Consider the following 13741-nt stretch of genomic DNA (forward strand, 5'->3'; position numbering starts at 1 on the left):
TCAAGATCATGTGTTGGATAGTTGACCTCGTGCTTTCTCAATTGACGTGATGCATAAGCTATGACTCTCCTTTCTTGCATAAGTACACAGCCTAATCCAGTTTTCGATGCGTCGCAAAACACATCAAATGGTTTCTCAATATCTGGTTGTGCTAGAACAGGAGCAGTGGTCAACAGTTTCCGCAAAGTGTGGAAAGCTGCTTCACACTCTTCTGTCCACACAAATTTATGATCCTTCTGAAGGAGACTTGTCATCGGTTTGGCGATCTTCGAGAAATCTGGTATAAAGCGACGGTAATAACCCGCTAGTCCTAAGAAACTTCTAATCTCAGGAACTGTGGTCGGTGCTTTCCAATTCATAACTTCTTGCACCTTACTTGGATCGACTGAAACTCCATTCTCTGACAGAATGTGACCAAGGAAAGGAACTTCCTTCAACCAGAATTCGCATTTGCTAAACTTAGCATACAATTGATGATCTCTAAGTCTGGTCAAGACAGTTCTCAGATGCTCTTCGTGATCTTTCTCATTCTCGGAGTACACCAGAATGTCATCGATGAATACTACCACAAACTTATCCAATTCTGGCATGAAAACTGTATTCATCAAGAACATAAAATATGCAGGAGCATTTGTCAAGCCAAAAGACATGACAAGATACTCATACAACCCGTATCTGGTGGAAAATGCAGTTTTTGGTATATCCTGTGGCCTAATCTTAATCTGATGATAACCGGATCTCAAATCTATTTTTGAGAACACCTTGGCCTTGGATAATTGGTCAAACAGAACATCAATATGTGGCAAGGGATATTTATTCTTGACGGTCACAGCATTGAGTGGCCTGTAATCTACGCACATTCTCAATGTGCCCTCTTTCTTTTTCTTCACAAACAAAGCGGGACATCCCCATTCAGACTTGCTTGGCCGAATAAACCCCTTTTTTGATAAATCTTCTAATTGCTTCTTCAGCTCAGCTAACTCATCTGGAGGCATCCGATAGGGTCTTCTTGAAATCGGAGCTGTTCCGGGGACTAACTCAATTCCAAACTCAATCTCCCTATCTGGCGGAAGACCAGGTAGCTCATCCGGAAATACGTCCGGGAATTCACACACTACCGGAATCTGATGAATAGGAATGACTGCCGTAGCACATGTAACACTTATAAGGTCTGTTCTTCGGGGCAATGGTACTTGGAAAGTACCCTCACCCAGTGGATCCTTAAGGGTAAGTACTCGACTTCCCGTATCTATGACTGCTCCCCATTCCTTCATCCAATTCATCCCTATAATGACATCCAAGACTAACCCAGGCATAACTATCAAGTTCACTCGGAACCTCCTGCTACCTAATTCAAGGGTTGCCCCTCGAACCACCCGGTTGGTCAAAACATCAGCCCCTGCTGAACTTATACGGTAACCATAACCCAATTCTGTGCATAGTTGTTCATGTTTCTATGCAAATGCTTGACTCATAAAAGAATGCGATGATCCAGAATCAAATAGAACAACTGCAGGGTTTTTGTTGACAGGAAACTTACCAGCAGTGACGGGCTCCCCCTCTGGAATTTCATCCACTGTTGTACTATGCACTCTAGCATTATAAGTCTGCTGCTGCTTCTTGGGCGGGTACGGACAAAACCTCGAGAAATGACCGGGTTGATCACAGTTATAGCAGGGTCCTCTTACTGTCCCGGCAGATCCCACAGCTCCCTTGGAACTGCCTTGCACCGCAGTTGCGGCTGCTTTGTTGGGCTGTACTGCCATCTTGTACGGCTTTTGAGGTCCACGGAAATTCTGGCTTCTTGGCTGAGGTGGCCTGAATCTAGCGCCAGGTGCCGATGGGCGATATGGGGGACGACCTCCCATAGGCACTCTAGCTTGGGACGGCCCTCCTTCAAAGGCTCTCTTGCGTGTCTTGGCTGCGGTACTGGCGTTGTTATTCTTCTCCTGCTTCAGACAGTCGCTGATGAAGTCGTTGAATCTGACGCGGTTGTTGGTACCAACATGCTTCATCATTTTTGGATTGAGACCCCTCTTAAAACTGGCTATCCTTTTAGCATCTGTGTCAACCATGTCGGGAGCATAGCGACATAAGTTGTTGAAGGCATGCAGATATTGCGTCACGGTTTTGGTGCCCTGGTTCAATGCCAGAAACTCTCCCAACTTCATTTCAGTCAGCCCGGGTGGAATATAGACTCCGCGGAAGGCCTCAGCAAACTCTCTCCAAGAAATTTGAGCATTTGGAGGGAAGGTGGTGCGATGGTGCTTCCACCACATTCCCGCCGGTCCCTGCAATTGAAGTGCAGCATACTCCGTTTTCAGAACCTCAGTCATCCTCAACACACGGAATTTATCTTCCATCGTGTTGATCCATTCCTCAGCGTCGAGTGGCTCTGTTGCTTCCTTGAATACTGGTGGCCTGGTGTCCATGAAATCTTTGAAACTGCTATACTGGTTTACTCCCATGCCACCGCCTTGATTGTTACCACGTTGCACGTTGTTGGCTATGGTGCGCAGAAAATCTTCCATGTTCTTCTGAGATTGTTCCACGTTGCGCTGACTCTCGAGCAGCTGTGCGAGAAACATCTTGGGGGTGAACGGGGGAGGAGGTGGCAAATGTGGTTCATGGGGAGGTTCATTGTTGTTGCCATGGTTTCCACCACCACCACCACCACCGGTCCCCGTACCGTTAGCACCGGGCTCAGCGGCTTCATACGTGGTTCGGCGAGTGTTCGTCATCTGCATATTTTAGCAACAAGTAACGCTTGAGTGAAGCTGTAATAATTGCGAATGAAGGAAAAATCATGCCGTACTGAATTTACTGGAGAGAATAAATTCATACAATAAAACAGAGGCACAACAATCGCATTCCAATTAAAACAACAGCACTTAATCGAATTACTTAAACGGCAAACATCGCGTCCATACAATCACATTGCCAGCATACATACACTGGACTTTTTATGCGTTCAGATATCGCATTCGAGAATCAAGTTCCAACCACATGCCGAGTCTCATACGTTTGAAACAACATACGATGGATTACATGCCAACAAAAGAAAGGTCATCGCGACAGGACCTAGATACTAGCGCAAAGCAACTAGCCTACTCCTCGGGGCCATCGTCGGGATCGGAGACATCACCATCGCCTCCCGGTGAAACTACAGGCCCGTTCTGGTTGTCGTCGTCGATGTCCATGCCAGCGGCGTTCGGTGGAGCATATGGGCCAACCCCATTGTAGAGCGCGTGAAACTCCTCGTGCAGGTTGCCGTTGTATTCTTCTAGCTCATCGACTCTCTGCAACAGAAGGTTTCTTGCGTTCCAGGCTTCATTCCTTTCCTGAACCAACTGTCCAATCATGCGGTCTGCATTGTTGTTGGCTTGAGTCAACTTATGCACTCGCTGCATAGCTCTATCACCTCTCTCAACCGCCTGATCTCGCTGTAAGTTCATATCAGCCAACTGTTCCTGCAAGCTAGCTATGGCTCGTGCCTGTCTCTTCTTCTGCTTCTTCCCTTTGAGCTTATCCTCACTACGCAAGCCAGTCAAAGTCCAGTAGGTACTCTTGAGACCCTCATACTCTCTGATGGCGGCGAACATAGCACTCATCGCCTGGTTGTCGCTAGCCTGTCCCTCAGCTGGACCTCTAACTAATGCACTTCCTTGAGGCTGAACCCAAATGGCATCGCGAGGATCATCCCTAGGAAAAGTACCAGCTAGAGCTGCTGCAAGCTCACTAGGAAATCTGCTCATAATGTCCCTGATGACACGGAAGGCTGCTCCCTCTGCACCCTCAGCTAGAGTGCGACCCTCAAACTCCAAATGCCAACCATCCCAATCTAGAGCATCACTGAGAGCAGGAACCGTGATCTCCACCACTGCAAGTCCATCATCTGCCAACTGGCTCTCATTCCAAGAGTACACCGGCTCTTGACCCTCTAGGTACCCCACATCATGGAGCACTCTCCAAAGCAAAGTCGGCATGCCAAACTCGCTCAAGAAGGTGTCCGTGGTGCGGTGCTCCCTCAGGGCCAACGGACGTCGGGGTGCTCTTCCTCCGGTGGACTTACGGGCGGTCTGCTTCGTGCGGGCCATCTGTAGCAAAAGTTCTTTTATTACTTCGGGGAAACATATTTTTGGTGATACATCTTTTATCAAAATGAGATAATCAATTTATAAGGGGAGGTATGCATGAGATGAATGAGATGCACAAGTAACATGATGTATGTACGGGTCGTACGTTCTCCCAAACTTAGGAAATAAATAATTTCTAACGACTAATTCGGTGGCATACAACGATCTCTCAATTACGTAGCTAATACGTTCTACACGATAGCGTTGTTATGTACCTGCAGAAGATTCATTTCAGCCCAATTCCCAATGAATGCATAAAAGCAGTAAAATTTTTATCTACACGCTCTACACGGATCCCCAGATACGTGTACAACGGTAGTAACTACCCGAACCATCGTCCTATTGACGGCATCGCCTCCATAGACGGAAGACCCATACGTGAGATACCTTTGTAAAACATGTGTAGAACATGTAATTACTCCAGCATCATATAAGCATTCACCCTAGATCGGCGGTGTATCCGATCATGCTCTCACAACTCACACTTACCGAGGCGTAGAGGCAAATGATCCATTCATTACCACTCAAACAAGTGGCACTCATACAATAGCACGCCGTATGAGCGACGAAAGAGAAATATGATGCAAGAACCCCAGTACGTACTTAATTAAGCCACCTAAAGTCCTTAACTGGGCATAAAGGATATGATCACTGGCACACTTTAGATTTTGAAAATCACGTTTTTCAAATGCCTTTTTGTTTTAAATACACTTGTGAACAGTAACACGCTAAACCATGCTCTGATACCAGCTGTAACAGAACCGACCAATTATACGAAATTAAGTAAGAAAATCATCCACCAGAGCAGACGATTTAGCCAACTTAAGCCCGTATAACCCGGTAGTCCGTGAAATCACGAAGGATTTCAAACCAACTCGTGTCCCAGCCATGATCGTAATAAGTTTAGCGGTCACCAATCACATATTACATAAAAGTTTGCATAACAGATACATCAGAGTTTAAACATAGTTATTACAAAACAAGTTCGAATAAAAGTAGCGGAAGTCATTTGTTTAAAACCACACACACTCACACGGAGTTCAATTATAGTGCCAGCTGATGATCATCTCCAACAAAAGCATTAGACGAGACGTAAGGAATGACCATGCCCATGGTCCTAAGCATCACCCATCGCAGGATACAGGCAGTTGATACAATAGCCATAGTACATCTGCCCATCTGCAACAAGTAGGAATAAAACCCTGAGTACGAGAATGTACTCAGCCAGACTTACCCGACATAACCGAAAATAAATGACACCAAGGATTATGAAGGGCTTTATAGTAGGGTAGCTGACTCATTTGCAAAAAGAAGCATTTTTAGCATTTCAAGAACCTTTCTAAAAGCATTATTGCCAAGTTAATTATTATTAACCTATCAACTAGATTTGCACCTATACTAGAGTAAACATATGATTAAGCAGATAATGATAACCAATGATCATTAATCAACTTCCATACTGTCATATTCATTATAACTGTCCAAGTGTTCCATAACATTTACTACGATGAAGTAACTCAAGTCAAGTGCTCACTATCCAGGAGCGATGGCGATTCGAATCGATTCCTAACCAGCTGGTGATTTATTCCTTACACAAACCTCACTCACCCGCTAAAGTGAGATATTGATCACCGAGTCAACTTTCCAGGAATCTCGAGTTTGCCAGGAACCACATGTACCCGGGGGCCGACCGACTGCACTTTGGTCTTATCATCCCGCCCCCGTGTCCTACCACACCTGCTTCGGTACAGTGCGCTGCGGGCAATCTACTCGGCCCGAAAAATCTCCCAGCTTCGCGGTCGGAAGGTACTTTATCCGGCCAGCTAAATGTAAGGCATGCGTTCAACATGACTCGAGGCCCAACAACGGCCGGTCCTTAATTGACACAGACGGAAAACACTACAGTTCAAAACTCTGCAAGTCTCCGTCCGATCTCAACTTCATTTAACACTTAGTTATACCATGACTTCATAGTCATCCAAGCAGATCCAGGTAACCACCTATAGCTCGCAGGTGACAGGAAATCACCCGACTTCTACCGGTCTAAGCCAGCTAAGCATTGACTCGACTGCGGATACCAGGGTAACAAGGATATAGTATAACAAAGGTAAGCAAGGTATAATGCAGCAACGGTTGCAAACAACTCCTGAATGTAATGCATCAATTAAAGTAAAGCATTTAATTAAATCATTGCAAACCGGGAGATAAATGCTCTGGGGCTTGCCTCTCTCGAAGGAGCTCGGACGGTGATCGGGGCACTCCGGAAGTTCCTCAACGTCCTCCTCGTTGGCTTCTGGCACTTCCTGCTGCTGCACCTCGAGCTGCACCTCGGGCTCCTCGGGACTGACGACTGGGTTCTCGGTTTGCGATCCTGTATGATGCAATGCGTGTAAGTGCCTATGCAATCGGTGCATCGAAGGAGATGAATGCAATGGATATGGGGAAAAGCAAGGTAGTCAACATCATCCAAGAAACTATGCTACAAGCACATGCCATCTACTGCATTCTCTTCTACTACTAATATGTTAAGTTAACCTATCTTATGAAATGCTTCAAAGATACACTAAAGCTTTACTAATTTCTTAATCACACTTAAAGCAACACTTGCTTAAACCCTAATTAATAATAGGTTTGAATAGCAACCTATATTTCTGATGCTCCTAAAAATCTAAGAAAATTACAGTAGCATAGTACTACTCTAAGCAGACTACCATAAAAATTTCATAGCATTTGGATAAGCAAACTATCCTACACAAAAATGACAAGCTAAAACATCAAAATGAGCATGAAATTACTTTGTACTATGAAAAGTGTCAAACAACAGAATTAGTATTTTTCCTAAGTTCTTAATAGCATATAATGACTGTACAAAAATTACCACATGCATGTTTTATACAAAGTTTGCTCTCTAGCAAAAATAACAAAAATCAGCCATTAAAGGCACTTGAACTATACCTCCAAAGTTTTCCACAGCACATGCATGAAACATATTTTTCCTAGGAAGTACATGACCTAAGAAGATTAACAAACTTGAAATCATATTTTTCTGCAGACTATAGATTTTTCTACATATTTTTCAAGTTATCAGCAATATCCATGATTAATTAAAATCCTACAGAAAAGTATCCCAAACATGACATGCAATAATTTTCCCAAGTAGATCTGGTGATAAGGAACCTAGCAAATTTTGTTTCAACAAATTTGGAGCAAGTTTGACCATCCAAACATTTTTCAAACCATTTTTGATTTCAAATAACAAATAATAAATGGAAATCAATTCATTTCAGAAATGCTGGGCCGGCCCGAAGGGAACAGCTGGCCCATGGCCATCACTGGCCTACGCGGCCCGAGCGCGAGAGGGGGGGAGACGGCCCAATCAGGGCGTCAGCCCACGGCCTGGCTCGGCCTGGCCAGCCGAGGCATGGTGACACGCCGGGGCGCGCGCTGGCGCGACGGCGCGGCTCGGCCAGCGGCCGGCGGCCGTCTTCGGCTACGGCAGCGCCAGCGAGCGAGCGCAGGAGACGTGCGAGGAGAAGGCGAGCTCGGTAGGGTAGCTAGGCGAGGCTAGAGGGGAGAAGGAAGACGGATTCCATGGCGGCCGAGCACAGCGGCGCCATGGCCGTCGGCGGCGAGACGCGGGGAGGCCCGACCTGTGCTCGGAAGGCGGAGTAAGCTCGAGCGCGACCTCAAGGAAGGCGAGGCGGAGCTGCGGGCGCGACGAATTGGAGAATGGCGCGGTGGTGCGGGGGTTTGACGCCGGCGGAGCTCGGGCGCGGCGAGGGCGGAGCGCGGGGCTCTGGAGGAGAAGGAGAAGAAGTGCGGGCGTGAGTGAGCGAGCGCGCGGGCACCAGCAGGTGAAGGCAGGCGCGTGGGCGCGGTGCCAGGCCACGGCTGCCGCGCGGCGTGCGTCGCCAGCGCAGGGCGGCCACGCGGCGGGCGAGCTCTGCCGCGGTCGGGACGCGCGGCGCGGCGCGTCAGCGAGCAGGCGCGCGGAGGCAGGCCAGCGCGGCGCTGGGCTGGGCCGGGGCGAGGCGCGCGCGGGGGCTTCACTGGGCCGGCTTGCGGGGCTGGGCCGGAAAGGAGGCGGCGGCCCGCGAAAACAGAAACATTCTTTGCAATTTCCATTTTCAATAAATTTTCAAATAACTGTTTTCAAATATTATTTTGAGCAAGAAAATGACCTCTTTTGAAATTGTACCAAAAATGAAAGTTGCTTAGAATTTAATTCCCTACAACTTTGCTTTTATGACCAAAGTCCAATTCTATCTAGAATTTGAATTATAAAAATCAAAGTCAATTTTAATTCAAAACCCTCATTTTGGAGAATTATTTTGGAAGCAAAATTTTGAATTACTTTGAATACAAACATTGCTCCAAAATTTGAACTAATTATTGCTAGCTGATTTACAATAGCAGTCAAACATGTTTTACTAAACTAGCAAGAAAATTTCAGGGCAAAACAATTCTAATAAGTGTATGCATCATTTACTTTTCACAAACATGTTTCGTATGTTTCGAAGTAATGTTTCAGTTGTTATATGCAAGATTACGCATGTATGAATAGGATGCTTGATGATGCACGATATGTATGATTAGCAATGCCTAAATGCAGGCATAACACCGGGGTGTTACAGCGCGCACGTGGCCAGCCTCGCTCGGGTCATCTCTGGCTGAGCCGGCTTCTCGGTTAGGTCACTAGTGAGTTGTCGTTGCTCACTCGCTACCCCTACCGCCTTGTTGCTGCCTCTCACCAGAATGTCATCGCCTTTGCCACAGGGTCCCCCCCTGTCGTGGAGAGGTCCTTCTATGGCATCCCGGCTCATGCAACCATCACCCATCATCTCGTGTCGAACCCTAGGTGAGCGTTGGCCTCGTAGATAGGTCAGCATGGGTCCCGTGTGGCTGGCATAAGAGCTAGTGCCATAGCTCACAGCGTCGACACGCGCGGGGAAGGCCGGGGGCCTTGCTATTGTAAAGAGGAGAAAGATCCGAGGTTTTCATTGCAAAGTCGTTGTCTATAGAAATAGTAACATAGACTGCGGGTTGTTTTGCTCATAGTCTAGGGGCATTTTTGCAAGAGTGCCAGCGTGCGTGGGCTTCCTCGCCGCGGGCCACCTCGCGTGCGTGGGTCGGTGCCGCGTGGGTCGTACCATGGGTTGCCGTGCGCTCGCGCGCGCACGCTGCATCGCGTGTGGGCCACGTTGGGCCGAAATCAGTTTAGCTTTTTCGTGAAGAATAGAAATAGCTTTTCATTTTAATTCTGAGCTGAACTTTGGTAATTAGTATAAAATCATGTATGTATCCAAAAATTGTGAAACCAATTTTGTTAAGTTCCTAAAATTGTGCTCTATCAGTTAGTGTATTTAGTTCATATATATACTTGTTGATACTAGGAGCTATTAAATCATTTCAGAGTGCTTAATATTATTAGGTTAAATATTGTAGGAATTTTTATGGTAAAATGGTGATAGCTTTAGCTTTGAAAATTTTATAGCAGCTTCATGGTATTATTATGTGCTCGTTGTAATTTTTATAGCTTTAGAATAGACTTAACATAAGGGTAGTTAAATGCTCTTTGTTTCAAATATACATTAAATCATTAGTAGAAATAGAGATATATCCTGCATTTGTAAAGCTAGGTGTTTGTTAGTTGAACCCATTACTTTACTTGATGAAGATGATAGTTCGCTTAGTATCTTAGTCATTAGAGCTAGCTTAGTAGTTTATCATGTGTATTCTTATTTTAGGAGCTGTTGTTGCTAAAATACTAAGTGTTGCATCATCATCGCATGAATGTAGAGAATGAGTTGGCGGAGATCATGACCATCAGAGATCATGAGTTTGAGGAGGTGATCGAGGAGTACGAGGAGGAGGTCCTCGTGTAGGAGGAGGTCCTGAAGCTACCACTGACTGACTGAGCTAACACCGCGCCTGCCTAAGGCAAGTCCCAGAGCATAACCCTTATTTTGAATAATCACTAGATATATATGTGATGTGCATTTACGTTACAGGCTTATTATTGAAACTACATGTATAGATAAACCTACCTATGAGTCCTACTAGCATAGGTCGAGTAGCTGCTATGCTTAGGCTATCGGTAACATGAGTAACCTGCCATTACTCATAATAGGTGATTATTATTATTACTCTCATAATAAAATGGTGAAAGGAAATGGAGACTGGGCAGGGATATGGTACGGGTATTGGTGGGGGTAACAGGTTGTGTCCCGCGACCAACGGGGCATAGCTTGGTTACACTTTTTTCCCTATCCGTGTTAGTTAAGGACCGGCCATTGCATTAGATTCTAGTCAGATCATAGACTTATTATCCTGAGCACATACTTGCTTATGGGAGCGGGAAGGCTCATTGCTCTCTTGTCGTGGGTTCTGGCTCTTTCTGGACTGACTGATAGGAGGCAAGGATGGTGGAGGTCTAAGCACCACACTGATTCCGGGACTTAGGTGTGGGGGCTTGGAGTCCAAGTTTGGATGGGGACCTAGACCCCTTGACAGGAGAGTGGTGGGTTGGTCCTGCTTGTGCCTGGGGTATAAGCAGGGTGTGCATTTCGGGGTACCCAGCTGGGCTACATTGGTTTATGAATCGCCGTATAATACGGTACGACTTGTCTATGATCTAGCACTGTAGTAAGAACTAGAAGATGAAAGATGGTGAAATAGATCTGATTGCTCAACTCTTGCTTGAAAGTAGAACAGGTGCTTACATAGAATGGTTAGCTAATGAACTAATCATGACTGTTAATAAAACATACATAAGGATTCACTACTAGTAATGTTTATTGCAAAAAGGAAACCCATCAAACCATAAAGCCTATCATATCCTTTGGAGTCAGGAAAGTATTCCCACTAGTTGGGTAAGTCTTGCGAGTACATTGTGTACTCAGGATTTATTTACCCCTGTTGCAGGTGCAGCTTGAGGAATGGCTATTGTGTGGAGGATTCTTCTGGTGGGAATGGATGGATCTTTGTATTATACCGTTAGATGTTTATTTTAATTCCGTTGTTTAAATTCCGCACTCTGAACTTGGTACTATAATAATGTATTTCTAATAACTCTTGTTGTATGAAATGGACTAAGTATTGTAAACTCATTCTCATTATTAGATCCTAGAGGAAAAACGTGGATTGTTCGAGTTCTCCCTTGGGGTGTGCTCGATGGAACCGTTCGATGTAGCCAGCTTTCGGGGTGCTTAGTATCTGGTGTAAGACAGGCACCTTCGAAAGCATGCTATTCCAGGCGGTTCTGCCACAGCGCCAACCTCTCTTGTGGCAGTGGCTCCTCTAGAGCGGTTCCTCTAGCGAAAGAGGGGGTGGGTGATGCAAACACGGAGGCCCGCCCTGTCGGCACATCCACGAAGGACACCTCGAGTGCGCCCCCTTCCGTCCATCCCATCGTGGACATGGCCACCAGCACGGATGATGGCTCCAGCCAAGCCGCCTCCGCCTGCAATGTCGAGGACATGGCCAGCCGCGTTGCACCCACCACTTGGGCCTCGGACATGCCCTCCTCCACATGCTCTCCCATGGACACAGCCATCGGCTGCGCCTCCCCGGTTGACATCGAGGCCACCCCAACGCCACTCATGCTCACCACCGGTGCGGCGACAACCGGTTCCTAGCGCCCTTGTCGGAGGAGGATCTTTTTTGGAGCAAGCCGCAGGAGAGTACCACTTCCTCCGATGCTGCAAGGGACATGGCGGTCAGTTCACTGCAAAAATTCATTAAGACAAAAGGACAAAAAAAACCTTGACTCACCTTGACGCCATCACACGAGGACATTTTGTGCCAGCTTGCCCGACCTCGACTGCTCCTCGTCGGCATGCTACCACTTCGAGCCCTCCCTTAGCTCAGAGGTGAAAGGTCCTAATGGCTAGAGGGGGTGAATAGCCTATAAAAATTTCTACAACAACACTTAGCAAACCAGTTAGACAAATATGAGGCGAAGCGAGTGTTGCGCTAGCCTACTAAAAATACAAGCCACCTACCACAATTCTAGTTTATATAGTCTCTATCCACACAATGGTTATGTCACTATACTAAGTTAGTGTGCTCTCAAAGGCTAACTAAAGAGCCACACTAACCAAACTAACAAGCTCTCATGACTAGCTACACTAAATAGCTTGACAACTAGTTTGCGGTAATGTAAAGAGAGAGAGCAAGATGGTTATACCACCGAGTCAAGGAATGAACCAATCAATCACAAGAATGAATACCAATGAAGACCAATCACCTTAGAATTAAATGATGGCACAATGATTTTTACCGAGGTTCACTTGCTTGCCAGCAAGCTAGTCCTCGTTGTGGCGATTCACTCACTTGGAGGTTCACGCGCTAATTGGCATCACATGCCAAACCCTCAATAGGGTGCCGCACAACCAACACAAGATGAAGATCACATAAGCCACAAGCAATTTACTAGAGTATCTTTTGGCTCTCCACCGGAGAAAGGTCAAGAACCCCTCACAATCACCACGATCAGAGCCGGAGACAATCACCAACCTCTGCTCGCCGATCCTCGCTGCTCCAAGCCATCTAGGTGGCGGCAATCACCAAGAGTAACAAGCGAATCACGCAGCGAAACACGAACACCAAGTGCCTCTAGATGCAAACACTCAAGCAATGCACTTGGATTCACTCCCAATCTCACAAAGATGATGAATTAATGATGGAGATGAGTGGGAGGGCTTTGGCTAAGCTCATAAGGTTGCTATGTCAATGTAAATGGCCAAGAGAGTGAGCTAGAGCCAGCCAATGGGCTTAAATAGAAGCTCTCACAAAATAGAGTCATTGTACCCCTTCACTAGGCACTGCTTGGGGTGACCGGACGCTCCGGTTAGATCGACCGGACGCACCCTGCTAGCGTCCTATCAACAGATGCCTGCCACATCATCCCTCTCTTCAAATACTGAGCACCCGATTCCAATGGTCAAGTGATGACCGGACGTAGCCCAGTGCCATGACCGGACATAGGCCCCCAGCGTCTGGTCACTTCTAGTAAGGTTCCAGTCATGACCGGATGCGTCAGATGGATCACGACCGGACATAGAACCCCAGCGTCCGGTCACTTCCAGTAAACCTCCACTCGCGAACAGACACATCCGGTCATCCTGATCGGACTCACCTAGCGTCCAGTCACTCACTATCTCCTCTATATGTTGCCATGTTAGCAGGACCGGACGCACCCCGCTAGCGTCCGGTCATGAAGTAACCTAGCGTCCGGTCGAAGACCAACGCCAGCATCTTCACTGCTTCCACTGATCGGATGCTCTGGTCTAGTTGAGACTAGCGTCCGGTGCACTCTGTGAAACCCTATCTTTTTTGTATAGGGCATTGGTGGCATTGTCGGACTGTCCGCACTCTACGGGTGGACACTCCGTCGGTGAAGTTTCGAACCCTTGCTCCCAAGTGCTAAACACAATGTGTATCACCTTTGTGCATGTGTGTTAGCATATTTTCACAAACATTTTCAAGGGTGTTAGCACTCCACTAGAACCTAAATGCATATGCAATGAGTTAGAGCATCTAGTGGCACTTTGATAACCATATTTTGATACGAGTTTCACCCCTCTTAATAGTATGGTTATCGA

Source organism: Miscanthus floridulus, chromosome 1 (genome assembly GCF_019320115.1).
Source record: "Miscanthus floridulus cultivar M001 chromosome 1, ASM1932011v1, whole genome shotgun sequence".
In the NCBI taxonomy this organism is placed as follows: Eukaryota; Viridiplantae; Streptophyta; class Magnoliopsida; order Poales; family Poaceae; genus Miscanthus; species Miscanthus floridulus.